Genomic DNA, 16,097 nt, shown 5'->3' with positions numbered 1-16,097 from the left:
AGGATCCATGCCTATGTAAGCAAGGAAGGCAACCTCCTCTTGGGAGTCATATGCCATGAGGCCCAGTAACTCCATGCATTCTAAATGTGTCAGAGCACGAAGATGTCAGATTCAGCAGGGAGCTGTCCCTTGTCACTCCTTCTCATTTCTCTGCTCTTCATCCCTGTGGCTGCCTTGGAGGAAAACATAAAACCTTCCAGACTGTTTCTAATTGCATAATCCCAGGTGGGCAAAAACTGCTCCTTCTCTCCAACTAATGATCAGTTTATGATCTAAGGGAGGCGGGTTGAAGGTCCTGGTTATTTTTTCCTTATTGGTGTCAGCACAGATGCTGTGCTCATTCCGGAGAGGTCTCTCCCTAAGGCACATGACAGAAACAGACTTGGACTGTTTTCTGAGGACCAATCCGGGAAGTTTTTCTTTCTTCCCAGACCTTCAAGTACTGCACCAAGATTACCTATGGAGTCTTTCAAAAGGAAAATAACTCTTTCGAACAGAGTGAGCTCCATTTCTCCACTGTATTTCCTCCCCTCAAGTGAATTCTGTGCCCTCCTTCACTGCCAGGCCCCTGGACCCGCTGCCACTCTGTGTCCTGCCCCTGCCCAGGCCCTCTTCCTGGTTCAGGCACAGAATGCCAACCTGACTCCCAGCATGGAAACAAATTAGTTTCTGATGGAAAGGGATTTGACTCAGAAGGAGAGAAAATGCTTTGAGGACACTCCAGCAAAGGAAGCCTCTTTACCACCAGGTAAGACTTTGGTGGGTCGATTGGGTGGCTCATTTGGTTAAGCATCTGACTCTCGGTTTTGGCTCAGGCCATGATCTCATGGTTTTGTGAGTTCAAGCCCCACATCAGGCTCTGTGCTGACAGTGTGGAGCCTGCTTGGGACTCTCTCTCTCTCTCTCTCTCTCTCTCTCTCTCTGCCCCTCCCCTACTCACGCTGTCTCTGTCTCTCTCAAAACAAATAAAAAAGCTTAAAATAATTAATAAAAGACTTTGGCTACACACCTTTGTCATCCTCATGAGGAAATCTCACAAATGCTGGCATGGTTCCTCTTGCCTCTTGTTTAAGCCTCTGCTTCTGAGAGAACTAGGGCCTCTGATCCTGACATGGCACATTCTGTCACCTGGAGATGAGGAAGGGCATGGAAAGATAAACCCATGAAAAGTCCTGCTAGGTGTTCCTGGCTGGGGGCTCCTCCCCTGCAAAGAGCAACCCAGGGATGATCTCCTTGTTTCCACCACACGGAGACCAGCTCCCAGAGGGAGAAGCCACCTAAGAGGGTATAGAAAGGCCAGAGGCCAAATGATGCCTTAACTCAGAACTTCCTTTTGTTTTCTCTGTACTCTGAAATAATCCACTCCCTTCTGCGGTGCCCTAGTTGTGTCCTTGGAGCCCTTTCTACCTTGACTACTATTAGAACTTCTCTTTCTCCTTGGAGGTGGATGAGGTGAGAGAAAAAGAAGCATCTACCTATTTCTGGAAGTCACTCATTCCAGTCAATACCTTTCAAACGATTCCATGTTTCAAACAGGGAAACTGTTTGGGTGCATACACCAGCCTTTGACATAGGCCTGGCCCCCTCCTTCTTTTGGGGTTTCATGACCTCAGCTGATAACACCTCAGGCCCTTCCCTGGGCTCTTGGTTCCTGGGTGGGTCCTATGTGTCAGGATTCCCTGGGAGAAGCTGAGTGCTCCTGGGCACGCCTGCCTTCTGCTCCTACATTCTGGTCTCAGATGTGGTGCTGCCTTGAAGCTGGAGAAGGAGTTCAAAGCACTGGCTTTCCATGGGCAGGAGATGGGATGGGTGGGCCACAACTGTATTTCCTTTCGCACAGCCTAATTTCTCTGCAGTAATTCACAGTGACTTATTCTTGCCTCTGCGCCATCAGTCAAGCTGTTCCTCCTTCCTGGAATCCTTTTTAGATTTTCAGATTTGATTAATCTCTCAAGGCTTTTGTCATTTTACCTTCAAAGGACTATGGTCTCTTTTGGAAATTTAGTGGTTTACTTCATACTATCTTCTACTTGTGTTCAGTGAGACACCCTTGAGCCTTATTCTAATTCTACACCCCCCGCCTTATTCTATTCTGCACCCCCTCCCCCCCGCCTCATATTGGTCAAAGTTATTTTGAGTTATTTGCAGAGTTACAATGAATACATCTGGCCAACACTTCTGATCTTTTCAACCTGTAATCTAAATGTCATTTGGGACCCAGGCTACTTTTTAGGGATCTGATTACAGTGAATCAAACCTACTTCCCCAGCTGGTGATAGTCTAGAACTCTTCCTACAATTGCTGAATGTCTGGGATCACGTCCTCATTACCTAGATAAGGCTGCTTTGTTTCTTTTGCTTCTTACTCTGGTCTAGAGCAAGGGTTGGCCAACTATGACCATGACTTGCAGGTTGAATTTGGCCTACTGACTATCTTTGTAATCCCGCTTGAATTAAGAGTGGATGTTACATTTGTATATGGTTGAAAAAATGAGAAGTACAATATTTTGTGAAACATGCAATATGCAATTCAAATGTCAGTGTTCAAAAATAAAGTTTTATTAGAACACATACGAGCCATACCTATTCATTCACATATTGTTTATAGCATGATACAAGGGCAGAGTTGAGTTGCTGTGACACAGACCATATGACCTGCAAAGCTTGAAGTACTTGTTATTTGGCCCTGTTAGAAGAAAGTTTGCTGATCTCTGGTGCAGAGGCAAAGACCAGTCTTTCAGTATTCCCACAGAGATTCACTCCCATCCAGGCTTTAATAATTTCAGTAATTATTATGATTATGATTCGGAGAGAAGTTACACTGCTGACACATTCCTTTTCTTTTTTCTTGGATCCACACTCCATTCTTTCTTTTCGTTTTTCTGCCTGACCCTCTCCCTGTCTAGAGTATCTGGCAAATTTGTCTCTCTATCTAACAAAGCTCAGTTTCACCTAAAACGTTATCTCTTGGAATCTTACCAGTATTCTCAGAGCACATTTACCTCCAATGAGGAAACCTTTCCACCTGTTAATAGAATTGCATTTCTCATCTTACTATATAGTTTTTTGTGATCTTAAACAAAAAGCATGGTCTCTAATTTTTGTTTGAAGATTTATTAAAATATTTGTGAAGCAATATAGCTGATAACTAGAGTCAAAAAGTGTAATCTATATGTTAAGTTTGCCAAGAAGCATGGAGCATGGTAAGGCATAGGAGGTGGGGGATGGTGAGAGCTTAAAGAGATTCCTGATTCACTCAAGGTGCCACAACTGGTGAATGGTGGTAGTTGTTCACCTAAGACCAAGACTCACGTTTCCTGACCCCCATTATGCCACACTAGCTCTCCACATTTCTTTTAACTTTCCTCCTAGCAAAGAATAATGAAAACAAGTACACAAATAAGCAAACTCAAAATGTTACGTATTTAATCAAGTGGAGCCACATGGTCCAATGTAATAATCCTGATGTGGTGCTAATGGTAGAAAATTATGCAGGAGAGAATTACAGGTGAATTACTTGAGATAGCCATAGCATTCCTGTGCATGCAGACAGGTAGACAGAGTGTCCCTTCTGAGATTCCCTTGTTAAATATCACAGCACCAAAGATAATTGGCTGTGCTGGACTGCAAAAGCAATAATTATTCTATCTCCTAGGATATTCTGCTTTTTCTGTTTTCCCACCTCATCACTAATTTAAGGTAACTTGGTGGCATTTAAGTAGGAGAAAAGAATTTGTATGTAAATGAGGGAAAGGGCAAAAATTGGCTATTAAAGTCCTTTGGATTCTAGAAAGCTTCAAGTTTGATTAAGAAACCATGACTTTACAAAAGTGTTTAAAATATCTGAAGAATTTTTTCCTATTAAATTATTTTATTTTGAGAATAATGAGATTTTTATTCTAGAGTAAAATGAATCCTGCAGCAGCTTTGTAATAAAAAAGCAACAAGGTGAAAAGTGTCTGACAACTTTGCCTACTTGAATTATACATAGCTTCATATCATCATATTATATTAGGGGGTAGAGACATTTCTGCCAATTTGTTCTTTTTTTAAATCTGACTTTTGAAATGATATACACATATGTGATGTGTGTGTGTCTGTACATGTGGCGATAGAAATAAAACATTATAGTGTTATAAAGTAGCAAAATTATGATCAGCTTCACATAGATACTTTGGAGCTTTAAAATCATGTAAACAAATTACATGGTTAAAATAATTCATGTTAACGCTTATTATTGAAGGTGGTCACCAATAATCTCTAAGAAGATGCGAGGTACCTTATAGTTGTAAACAATTGTAGTATCAGATCTTTTCAAAAAGAACACAGCAGAGACATCAGTTCAACGTTGGAGAAATAGGAAAGATTTCATGCCATCAAATCAGGGAGGCTCTTGAAACATCGCTGACGTCCTAATCTCCTTTTTCAGGTAGGAAGGGGAGAGGAGGTGGGGGAGAGCAGACTGAGTGAGAGCTTAAGTTGATCAGTAGTTACAAACACTTGATACTGTGCTTATACATTCTGTTTTAGGTTTTTAAACATCTAAGAATACCAGGTAAATTTATCAGTACTTATCTGGCAAAGAAGAGAGAGGGAGAGTATGTATGTGCATGGAGAGAATAAACTCTGCATAAGTTTTCCAGCATCGCATGGCAAGGTGAGGGACATTTAATAAAATTAAAAGGGAATAAAACTTAACTCTTCTAACTACTATTTATAATGCTGCTATTGTTAACCAACTTTGACCTTGATTAAAGAGAGATTGTTAGGTGTCCTCTTATTGGAAAAAATACACTTCTGAATTTGTTCACTGAAGGTTTTACTTTGTAAATCAGAGGGATATACGATAGATACGCTCCTTGAAATCCTTTTGCTTTATTCAATACATTGTATCAATTTTGTATAGATGTCAACTTCTTAGATGTGTGTATATCATCAATTTTCACTGAGTTTTTGGCGTTATGTTACAGATTTTGTGATTATAATGTTACCCTATTCTCCAGAACATGAACGTGAATCTCAAGAGTAGTTATTAGCTAAATAAGATTTTGAACAAAATTAAAGAGCATGGCACATTACTTTGAGTTATGAAGGGTGTTACTTGATATCTTTGTAATATCAGAAAGAGTGGTAGGAAATACAACAGGGGTTCTTAACTTGTGTGTGTGTGTGTGTGTCTGTGTGTGTGTGTGTGTGTGTGTGTGTGTTATGGACAGGATAGTAGGCAGAACAGTAGTCTCTTAAAGATATCCATATCCTAATGCCTAGAACGTGTGACTATATTACTTTACATGGCAAAGGGGACTTTCCAGATGTGATTATGATTATCCTGGATTACCCGGGTGGGCCCAATGTTAATGACAAGTTTCCTTGTAAGTGAAAGAAGGGGACTGGGTGGTCAGAGAAAGAGCCACCATGATGGAAGCAGGGACTGGAGAGATGTAATTGCAGGCTGGGTGCAATGAGACAAGACGTGTGTTCCTCTCTAGAGCTGGAAAAGATGAGAAAACAGATCCCCCCTGGCAGCATCCAGAAAGGGCACACTCTGCTGACACTTTGGTTTTAGCTTCATGACCCTCCATTTTTGACTTATGCCCTCCAGATCTATAAAATAATAAACCCGTGTTGTTTTAAGCCTCTAAATTTGTGGTAATTTGTAACAGCAGCAAATGGGACACTTTGGGCAGTCTGGTGAAACCTGTAAATCCCTTTTTAGGATAATATTTTATTTAATTTATTATTTTTTTAAGATTTTAAAAATATTTATTAAAATTTTTTTTAAATATTTTTTTTTATTTTTGAGGGAGAGACAGAACACAAGCAGGAGACGGGCAGAGAGAGAAAGAGACACCGCATACAAAGCAGGCTCCAGGTTCTGAGCTGTCAGCACGGAGCCCGACATGGGGCTCCAACTCATGAACCGTGAGATCATGACCTGAGCCGAAGCCAGTTGCTTAACCGACTGAGCCACCCAGGTGCCCCAAATGGTTATTTATTTTTGAGAGGGGCAGGGTAGGAGCAGAGAGAGGGAGACACAGTATCTGAAGCAGGCTCCAGGCTCTGAGCTGTCAGCACAGACCCCAATGCGAGGCTCCAACTCACCAACCACGAGATCATGACCTGAGCTGAAGTTGAATGATTAACCGACTGAGCGAGCCAGGTGCCCCAGGATAGTATTTTAAAATGCATAAAATAAAACATGTAGGATTAAAAAGGAAACCAATTGTATTAAAATGCTTTTGCCATAGGATTAAACAAGTTTGTGATAAAGTAATATATGTGCTTCGATATTCATGTATTAATTGACTAGATAAGCAATTTAAAATATAGACAAGTTAAAGTTCAATGTTATCTTTTAAATATTTGTCAGTGTGAAGGCTAACTACTCGTGGACCATGACCTCTTTATGTTCCACAAGCTGTGCTGTCCTATGGAGGATTAGGAATTGAAATTTGATCTACCTAGATATGAAAAACGTCACCATATAAGTTTTCATCTTTTTCCACACTTGGTCAACAAACAAGTGCAGATGCAGAACACTGGAAAACACAGTCATTGTCTGGGTATCTATGCAAATACTAGATTTCACTATTAACTGAGTAACTCTGAGATGAGGAATTATCCAGTAGTTTGGCCAGCTATGTTGCGTGAGCATCTTTATTTATTATTTTTTTAAGTTTTTTTGTTTAAATTCCAGTTAGTTAACATATATATAGTGTAATATTAGTTTCAGGTGTACAATTTAGTGATTCAACACTTCCATCCAATACCCGGTGCTCATCACAGCAAGGGCACAAGCATCTTTAAACAGGAAAGTTGGGTGCAGTCTGGAAGTGGTTTAATAACTATCATGATATCAAATTAGGCATGAGCATAAATAATATTTTGAGATATCTGTGACTGCCATAGTGTGATATGAAAATATGTCCGTTATTTGTGACAAAATGACAGGCATCACTGATACTTCTTTCCTACATTTAAAATTGAATGCATTACTAAATTTCACCTAAAGTCATTTAAAATAATAAAGATGTATTTTTTCAAATCCAAGTTCATGGACTCTCTCATTCTATCTATGGGTCCCAGGTTAAGAACCCCTAGAATGGAAGCAGAACAATGAGTGGTTATGTAGGAAGGAGCGATTCGTTTTCTTCCTTTTCACTCTAATTTTGAGGGGAAGGATTATCTTTTTTATGAATGTAGATCACATTATAATACAGGAAACACACAGGGCACATGACAGGTCTGTTTTACAATGATTTGCCAGCTCCTGAGGGTGCACCTTAGAGTGGATATGGTTAAGTAGTCCAAGTTCTCTTCTTACTTGCCTTCTTTTTCTTCCTTAATCAAAATGTTTCTTCTCTTGGGGAGACAGGTAACTTTTTATTTAGCTTTGATAATGAGAAAATCACATTCTATGTCATAAGAAAGAAATTAAGTGGGAGGTGAAGAATGGAGATTAGGTAGATACTTAGATCAGATCACTTATGCAATGATATTTATTAACACATAATATGGAAATTAAGGAGGAAATACTATTAAGGTGTCTATATTATCATTTCCTCAAGGGAAGTTATATAATCTATTTTCGCATGAACGTCCTGATACCACAAACCAGTCCAACATCTGTTACTTACAGACATCTTGTCCTATCAGGGAGTGGATTGTATGGTCCAAGAGATCTTCTACAGCTTTAATTGTTTCATCTACCTTAGAGAGTACAGTGAGTGCTCTCCAAACACTCAGATGGGTCTCCACTGATTCAAAGAGTGAAGTTCCCAGTGTTTAAAATTCAGAGAAACAAAATGGACTCACTGCCCACAATCCTTTGTAGATTTAACATTGCTCATTTTTCATTAGGGAAACCCTCTTCTCTGTATGAAATTAGTGCTCTTATTTAACTTGCTGTCATGAAGACAAATTGAGCTAGTCAAAAGGGTAGTAAAACAGACCTCTGTTCAGATGTAGTCAGTAAAAAGTCCAGCTATGTTGGCATTTTGCAGGGTGTGCATTAAAGTAAGAGAAATGATAACTTGCGGAAGAGCAAACTAGGCAAAACAGCCATCCAAGTTCAAGAGAAAGTTGAATCTGGAAGCAAGGTCTGAGCTTTTTCAAGATGACAAGTAAAATTGCACCTGGAGTCTATGACCATGGTGGGTTTGATTCTATCACTTAGCCATGTGGGACCGAGGTGAATCTCACAAGGTTTTTTAAAAGGACCCAAGGTGTATTATGCCAAGTGGGAGTAGATAATAAATCAATAGCTAGATGCTGCTGTTTATAATGGAAGTTGTTAGTCATAGCAGAGACTTTGGATTAATTTTCGGTGTAAAAAAAGCCATCAGAAATAGCTGACTGATACTTTTAAAACCTGAGGTGAAGAATGTCTTGTTTGATTAAAGACTGAAGGGCAGAAGTAATATTCATCATTGTGTGAATGTTCCATTTTAAACAACTGATTTTTTGTAGATAATCTTAGATTTAATGTATTTTGATATTTTTTTCCTGCCTCACTGACCAGCCGCCTTCATTTGTTGTTGTGTATATGCATTTGTACATGTGTGTGGTAGTGTGTGTAAAGAAAATGTGGACTTATGAATGTGAATTTCAAGTTAAGCAGGGCTGTTAGGTATATAATGGACATATTGATCAGTTCGGAGGGTTTTACAGTTATCTACTAGGGTTCTTGGAGTCCATGGAGCTAAGCACAGAGCTCAGGCTGGATCCTGAAACATGCATAACTCAAAGCCTAAACATTCCTTGAAGTTCATAAACACTATTTATGACTATTATCATAGCACTCCAATAGTTACAAGGACCCTTGGAAATTCACCAGTATGTACAAGTGGGCTGGCTATTACCCTGTAGGTTTTAGACATGATGCCAGATTCATGAACAGGGGAGCAGGGGTTAGGAAGTAAAACACCTGTGATCAGGCCCTAGGAAGCAGAGGAGAGAGAAGGTAGTGATTTCTTTTTTTTTATTTTTAAAGAAATTTGTAAAGTTTATTTATTTATTTTGAGAGAGAGCAAGCGAGTGGACAAGCAGGGGAAGGACAGAGAGAAGGAGAGAGAGAATCCCAAGCAGGCTCTGCACTGTCAGCACACAGCCTGATGCAGGGCTCAAACTCATGAACTGTGAGATCATGACCTGAGCCAAGATCAAGAGTTGGACATTAACCAACTGCCCCCATACAGCTGTTGGTGATTTCTATGTCATACATGGTTAAAAAAAAGAGAGAGAGAAGAAATCAGTGCTTTTCATTTTGACATGACTGACTAGGTAGTGTTAACAGGAGTGCCTCAAGCTGATTATGTCAAAATGTCCATCTTTGTCCTTTTTGCTGTTTTCTGGACGTCAGTTATTTCTTTGATCTTTTGGATGAGGAATCAAATCTTTTATTCATCTTTCATCTCGTTGTTTAATCGTTTAATATTCAGGAGATAAATAGTGAACATCTGCCATGTGCACCTTCTAAGCATTATGGATACATGATGAACACAAGATCTCCTGCCTGCAAGGAGTCTGAATTAAAGTTGGGGATGTACATATACAATTTCTTCTCATTTAACCCAAGAGACTCTGGCTGGAGGCCTTGTTTTTAAAGAAGGGAACTAACATTTACTGTATTTTGACTAGAAGCCTTTATATTCATTATACAATATTTAATCCTTGAAAGAGTCCCATAATGGGATGGAGTCCCCTCAGCACATCTACCAGTAGCCAGTAGCTCTGAATCGATTTTTAGACAGACTGAGGGTTGAATCTTACTTCACTGCTTTCTAAATGGATCTTGGTCAAACTACTTAACCTTTCTGAATACCAGTCTCCCCAATCTAATAAATTAGTGAAATTAATAATCTACTTCACAGGGTGAAAATGAAATGAAATAAAGTAATTTAAAATATTGAGCCTACTGTCAGAACTCAATAAATGTTTCCTCTCTTACATTCTTCCTATTTTACATTAAAATTAAGGCAACTGTCCATCTTTCACACATGGCCCTCTCAGGGATAGAGCTCCCACAGCACATGTATCATTGGCAACACTGGAAAGTATCCAGTGGAAATAAAGGCTTATGATCAATGGTCAGGTCTTGTCTTCATCCTATCAGTGCTCCAGGGACACACAACTCCTGCTACGCTGGGCATGAAATGATTTAACTGTTATGTTCTGTGCTACTGTTAACAGGGGATGTTTAATAGTGTAACATGGGCAGCATCATCGCTCTGTGGGAACAGGAAGTTCATTCTAACTCACTTTCTAAGAAAAAAAAAAGTTTAATTTTCTTCTTCTCTTCCCTTTTTGACAGCAGGAGGATGCTGATTTCACCAATGAAATAGCTAATAAGAGCACAAAAGCAGACATCTCAAAAGCATTCCAGACTCCAAAGAAAAAGAGAACGTTCAGAAGAGGCTTCCAACCTGCTGGAATAAATCCCTTTGAACCTAAGAGAGGAAGAGTTCATATAAGCCACACTAAAAGTCAGAATTTATTATTTATCAGCATGTTTAATAAAATTTATTTTGAAAAGTGTATTAAGCAGTACAATAAAATAATACCTATCTGTATTAAAAAATCACACTATAGATTTAGCCTGTTTCATACTGTTGCTGGTCCTGCCAATATACACTTTTGTTCACTGCTTTTAGATCCTTGAGATGACCTTTATCATCTAAAATACTATGCTTACGCTTTTATTTATTGTTTCAATAGCTATAGATGGCGTCTCTTAACACTCTGCCTTATAAATGGGAATTTAACCTTTGTAATTCTTATTTTTATATCTTTTTTCCCCTCTTGTTAAAGTCAACCTCATACACAAAAAGGCAGAGGAGGAGGTCATCAGGCAAAGAAGTCAGGAACAAAGGTTTAAAGAAAATACGACTTTTTAGAACAGGTGTGTTTTCTCTGGCTTTTACTTCTTTCATTGTCTACCTCAGAGCCCTCAAACTTTGCTGTGTGTGTATAAGAATTAGCTGGAGTGTTTCTTCAATATGTAATTTCTAGCATTCAAACTGTAGATATTCTGGGTTGGTATCTTCGGAGCAGGTATGGAAACCATCATATTTACCAAGCACCGCAGGCAACTTTGAAGCAGGTTGCTCTCAGAGCATGCTGTGCAAAATATCAGATTTTCCTTCCCCTTGGTGATGAATAACTTTTGGCCCAAGAGAGCAGGAGATGCCATTCCAAATGTGAGCATGTGCATTCTAAACCTCGTGGAATGGCCACTTTTTCTTGAGATCATACACAACCATAGGGCTCTGGAGTTGTTGGAAATAACTGGAACTCAGTGGATGGAATCTAGGGAATATATCTGTAGTGATGAATATTATCCACCACCAAGCACAAATTTATGCCTTGGGCTGATAGATAGCACTATGTCGTCCTGCACCCTGAAGGAGATCTTTCAGTGAGAACCAATGGCCTTAGGAAGTGAAGTGGCTCACCTGGTCTTTGTGGTGGTAACTGGAGTGCTCCCCAAGAAGACCGCTGACCTGATCGGTTTACTGAAGTCTAAAAAAGAAATTGAGGATATTTCCCCTTCAACAGAAGAGATGTTGGAGCTAGTACACAGTATTCCAGTGGCATAACTCCAGGATACTAGGAGAGATGCCACTGGAATTTCCCTTTAACTGTGATGCTATGGCAGATATCTTAGAGGCCCATCCATCCCTACTTTTGGATGGGTCAGGGCATACGATAAGGAACCTCACTTCTTTTGCATCTAACTCCAGGGACAAATTACAGAGCATAATATATCTTTGCTGCTGCTCAGCATAGCCGAAAACAGTGAGGGTGCAGTCAGGAAAGCAGAGTCACTGTTAAGTGCTCTGAATTCAGGGGTCTTCCACAACAGCACAGATGTTGAGGAAGCGAAGATCCAGAAGAGGGCGCTAGAGGATCAGATAAAGAATATTAGCCAGCCTTCCTTAAGTCCCGGTATGGGTGGGGGGAAGTAAATAGGAGAAGCCCTGTCTGAGGATTCCACAGGCAAGAGGTTTTGGCTCTGATCCTTCTGTGCCGGAGAGATGGGGACTGTCGATCAGATATGAGCCCCTAGGAGAGAGAGCAGTACTGGAGCCGCTTTAAATCCTGTTCAAGAGGACTCTGAAACGGGGTGGACTCCTGTATTTACAGAGAGAGAAGACCAAACGTGTCTGCCAGAGAAAAGTTTATTGCTGCTGTTACTGTAAGTGTAGACAGTTGTTCTCAGGCTAAACTGAAGTACCACATGCCAGCCAAGGAAAGGAATCAGGTTTATTCCCCGCCCCCGCCCTCCCCAGTGAGGGGTCACCACAGACACCTGCCTCTAGAAACCAGCACCAGATGGCACTTGTTCTGCCTCTTACCTTTCTTTCCTCTGCTCCAAACCCAGAGGGACGCAAGTCAGAGTTGGAAAACCAGCTGGGAGAAGAGGTAGTGAGGGAGGGAAATAGAAAAGTTGAATATAGTTTCATTGTAGCCTCCTGAGCTTGTTGAACCCAGGAGGGGCAAGATGCTTTAACTTTGAGTAAAAGTTCAGACTTTTAGAAAATTGCACTAGGCTGGATACATTTATTACTATTCTTATGCTTGAAATTGAACGGAGGTCCTCTTATTCTCTAATAGTGATTGAAGACGCTATGGACTTTATCAGTGATTTCTTACAGGGGTAGGGAAAGAACTAGTCTCACAGTGTAAGCTTAAATGGCATAGGGCAAAGAATAAAGTTATTTCCTGATTGACTCCTAAGGGTCTTGAATGTTCAGCTTAGCAGTTAACTGCCTTGGTTAAAAAAAAAATCAAGCAACACATAGTAGGTAAACCAGCTTATCTTGACTTTATTTACTTTAAAGGCAGCAAGAAGAAAGGACTTTCTGAGTTTTGGGAAGATTTTGCTGAAGTAAGCAAATACGACTATGTGTAATTTTAGGAGTATCAGGTAATACAAATTGAGTCTTGTTGCAGAAGAAAAACTTGTTCAATGGCACTGGGGCTACTGACTGCCATGCCTTCAGTCACCGCTTTGTAGTTTTCAGAAAGTGCCTTTGCCTCCTTTGAGACTTTCCTAGCAGAACAGCTAAGCCTATGACAGGAAACTTCTACTGCTTTGGGGATTTCAAAGACTGTATTGTTTTGCTGTCTGCATCTTTCCCAGCCTGTAAAATTCTTGCAGCTGAGATGAAATGTGTCTTTTTCTACCCAAAAATGTAGAAAATGAAATCACAGGGTAATGTCATCATTTTGAATTATTTAAACCCCAATCTCCTTTTGCCTGAATTTATAAACTTCGTATGCTAGTGAACTATTTAATATAGAGTTGAAATGATATGGCTTATTCAAAATAGGATAAAAAATCTTAGACATAAAAGTAGGAACAGAAATAAACTGGAATATGATTTAAAAATAATCCTAATGTCTACCCTCGGAAGTAATCGTAATTCTTTTTCTAACCCTAACCCTAACTCTCCAAAGAATCTCTGGGAAAGGATTGGTTCTTGTTACTATAAACATTTTAGGTAACCTTTACGTTTTTGAATGCAAAGAAATTCTGAGAATGAAGCATTTTGGTGAACTAAAATTGTTTTGCTAGTGCTTATAAGCATTGGTTTTTATTCTTGCACTAAATATAATCTCTCCAGGAGTGAATCAAAAGTGACCACGTGAGAAAAATCCTGGAAAGCTGGTTTACCTGTGCTCGCTGTCCCATGTGAGGTGGGCACTCTTAGGGTTAAAATACTAGTAAAGCTTCTTGTGGTATCTACAGTATGCAGGTCTACCCTTAATTCCAGACAAAGGAATTTACTAGGTTTTCATCCAGGAATATGACCCTAAATTGCCCTATTCTAGCCTTTTAAAAATGCCCATTTGAAAGAAGTGTCCATAAGAAAAGACCATCTTAGGGAAATAATTGACATCGACTCTTCAGCAGGCTTTAAGTTGTGCCCTTGAGTTGGATTCTATGGCTGAAAAGCAATGTACTTGGCCATCAGCTTTGCCCTTTCCAGACGCTCTCCCTGTGCTGCAACGTAATGGGATTTTCTCAGTTTTTATGGAGGTCGCAACAAGAAAGAGGCATAAGAAATTTGCTCCTTCATTTACTCTGACACCGTCTATTACATTATTTAATGTGACCTATATAAATCCTCATATGAGACATTCTTTTAGAATTTGGTTCCAAGAAAAAAAAACTTGTCTCCCCTGAGAAACTCATTGCTAAATACCTTTCTTTCTGATATAGGAACTTACTATGATTTATCTGGTTACATTTTATTTTCATGGTTCTGAAATACAACTGCAGCTTATTAATCTTTTGAACCCATGTTTTGTATGTTTCAGATTACTTTTGAGAAGGGGTAGAAGTTAACAAACAAATACATAATCCTCTGTGATTTGCCTTTTTTTCCCACTCTGAGAAATCTCTTTTAGGAATGTTTTAATTACCAAGTTATTTTAAAATTATAGCATCAAAAAAATCCTTCTTTTAACATGGAGATAACATTAACTATTTCATGGTGCTATGGTGTGGACCATAAGAGATAACATATCTAAAGCAGTTAAAACAGAACCTGACCTCCCCACCTAAACAAAATAGTTGAATATATCTCCATTAATTCTCTGATGGCACAGAACAGTGCACCTTGCCCAAAGAGCACTTTTTAAAAATGTATCCAGTTTTGTTATTATGTATAGTTGTTTATCAAAAGTCAAGCCTTCATTATACAATAAGTATACATCCTCACAGTAAAAATTATGATCGATTTATTTACTGATTTAAAAAACATATTCCCCAACTCATTCATTTAAAAAACATTTTTTAATGTTTATTTATTTTTAAGAGACAGAGCATGAGTGGCGGGGGGTGGGGTGGGCAGAGAGAGAGCATGAAAGAGAAAGAGAGAGAGAGTGAGAGAGACAGAATCCGAAGCAGGCTCCAGGCTCTGAGCTGTCAGCGCAGAGCCAAATGCAGGTCTTAACCACACCAACCAGAGATCACGACCTGAAGTCAGACACTTAACTGACTGAGCCACACAGGCGCCCCTCATTCATTTTGTAAATACTGCTTTTGTCCATTTCAAAGGAGCAATTAACAATATCTAGTCATTGTTTTTCTGATACAAAGTTCTCTTCTTTTCATGATCAGTTGCATTTTTGTCAGCATTTTGAAAGCAATGCTTGCTTTGGTTTCCAACTTCTTTTATTCCACAGTACCTTTCTCTTAAAAGAATTTCAAAGGGCATAGAATACAGCTATCTGAATTGTACAGTGGAACACATTTAACCATCATCAGGTTATTGCTGAAATAGTTTCTAAGGCAACTATTTTCTGCATAAGTAATTTAAATTACAATAGGTTTTTGAAATATCAGAATGAAAACTTCCATAGTTAAACTTGTCCTTTATAAAAGTAATAATTGTTATTTTTTAAATCTGTTGATGAAATATATAATTTCTAGAAAAAATGTACCTGAAGAAAGATAAATTTTGTTTTTAAGGAAAATTTAAAACCATGTGGGTTTAATATCTGCCTTGCATAAATAACTAGACTGGTTTAGTAGTGTATTCTTAAGCTTATACTTCCGTAAGTTAAAATTGCTTCATTGTACTGCTCCTTCGTGGAGTTTTTGAGTTCTTAGAAGCTTAATGACCCTATGTATCAACCAGTAGAAACAGGTAATATTTGTTACAATATCTAAGGTATTTAGGATCTTACCCCTAGGCTCATATAATATTTAGGCTATCACCAAATACAACCAGGAGTCAAAACAATAATGAAAAATTGAGAAAACAATGAACAGTTTTCTTTCCTGGCTGCCTTTCAATCTGTCCTTCCTCCTTTCTTGCAAAATGAAAGCCTCTGGATTAGTTTGTTGGAGAGTGCGTGAGTTGGGGAGGGGCAGAGAGACAGAAGGGAAAGACAGAGAGAATCTCAAACAAGCTCCATTCCCAGTGCAAGCCCCATGCAGGGATCAATCTCAGGTACCATGAGATCATGGCCTGAGCTGAAATCAAGAGTTGGAGGTTTAACCGACTGAGCCACCGAGGTGCCCCCCACACCATTTTTTGAAGGTTGTGAGAACCGAGGAGTAGGGAGGTTTACAGCATCCCAATA

The 16,097-nt window shown here is 39.3% G+C and overlaps 1 long non-coding RNA gene across 1 annotated transcript; it reads left to right on the top strand.

Annotated features, from left to right (window-relative positions):
* The first annotated feature begins 567 nt into the window (after window positions 1–567).
* Window positions 568–10,576, top strand: LOC116738037. Its single transcript, XR_004343572.1, has 4 exons — window positions 568–748; window positions 4,243–4,428; window positions 4,530–4,656; window positions 10,312–10,576. It is a non-coding gene; the product is annotated as an uncharacterized LOC116738037 (long non-coding RNA).
* Window positions 10,577–16,097: the final 5,521 nt, after the last annotated feature.

The sequence above is a fragment of the Lynx canadensis genome, chromosome B1 (assembly GCF_007474595.2).
Source record: "Lynx canadensis isolate LIC74 chromosome B1, mLynCan4.pri.v2, whole genome shotgun sequence".
Classification (NCBI taxonomy): Eukaryota; Metazoa; Chordata; class Mammalia; order Carnivora; family Felidae; genus Lynx; species Lynx canadensis.
Note: the sequence above shows the minus strand (reverse complement) of the source record. Positions and strands in the feature narration are given on the sequence as shown.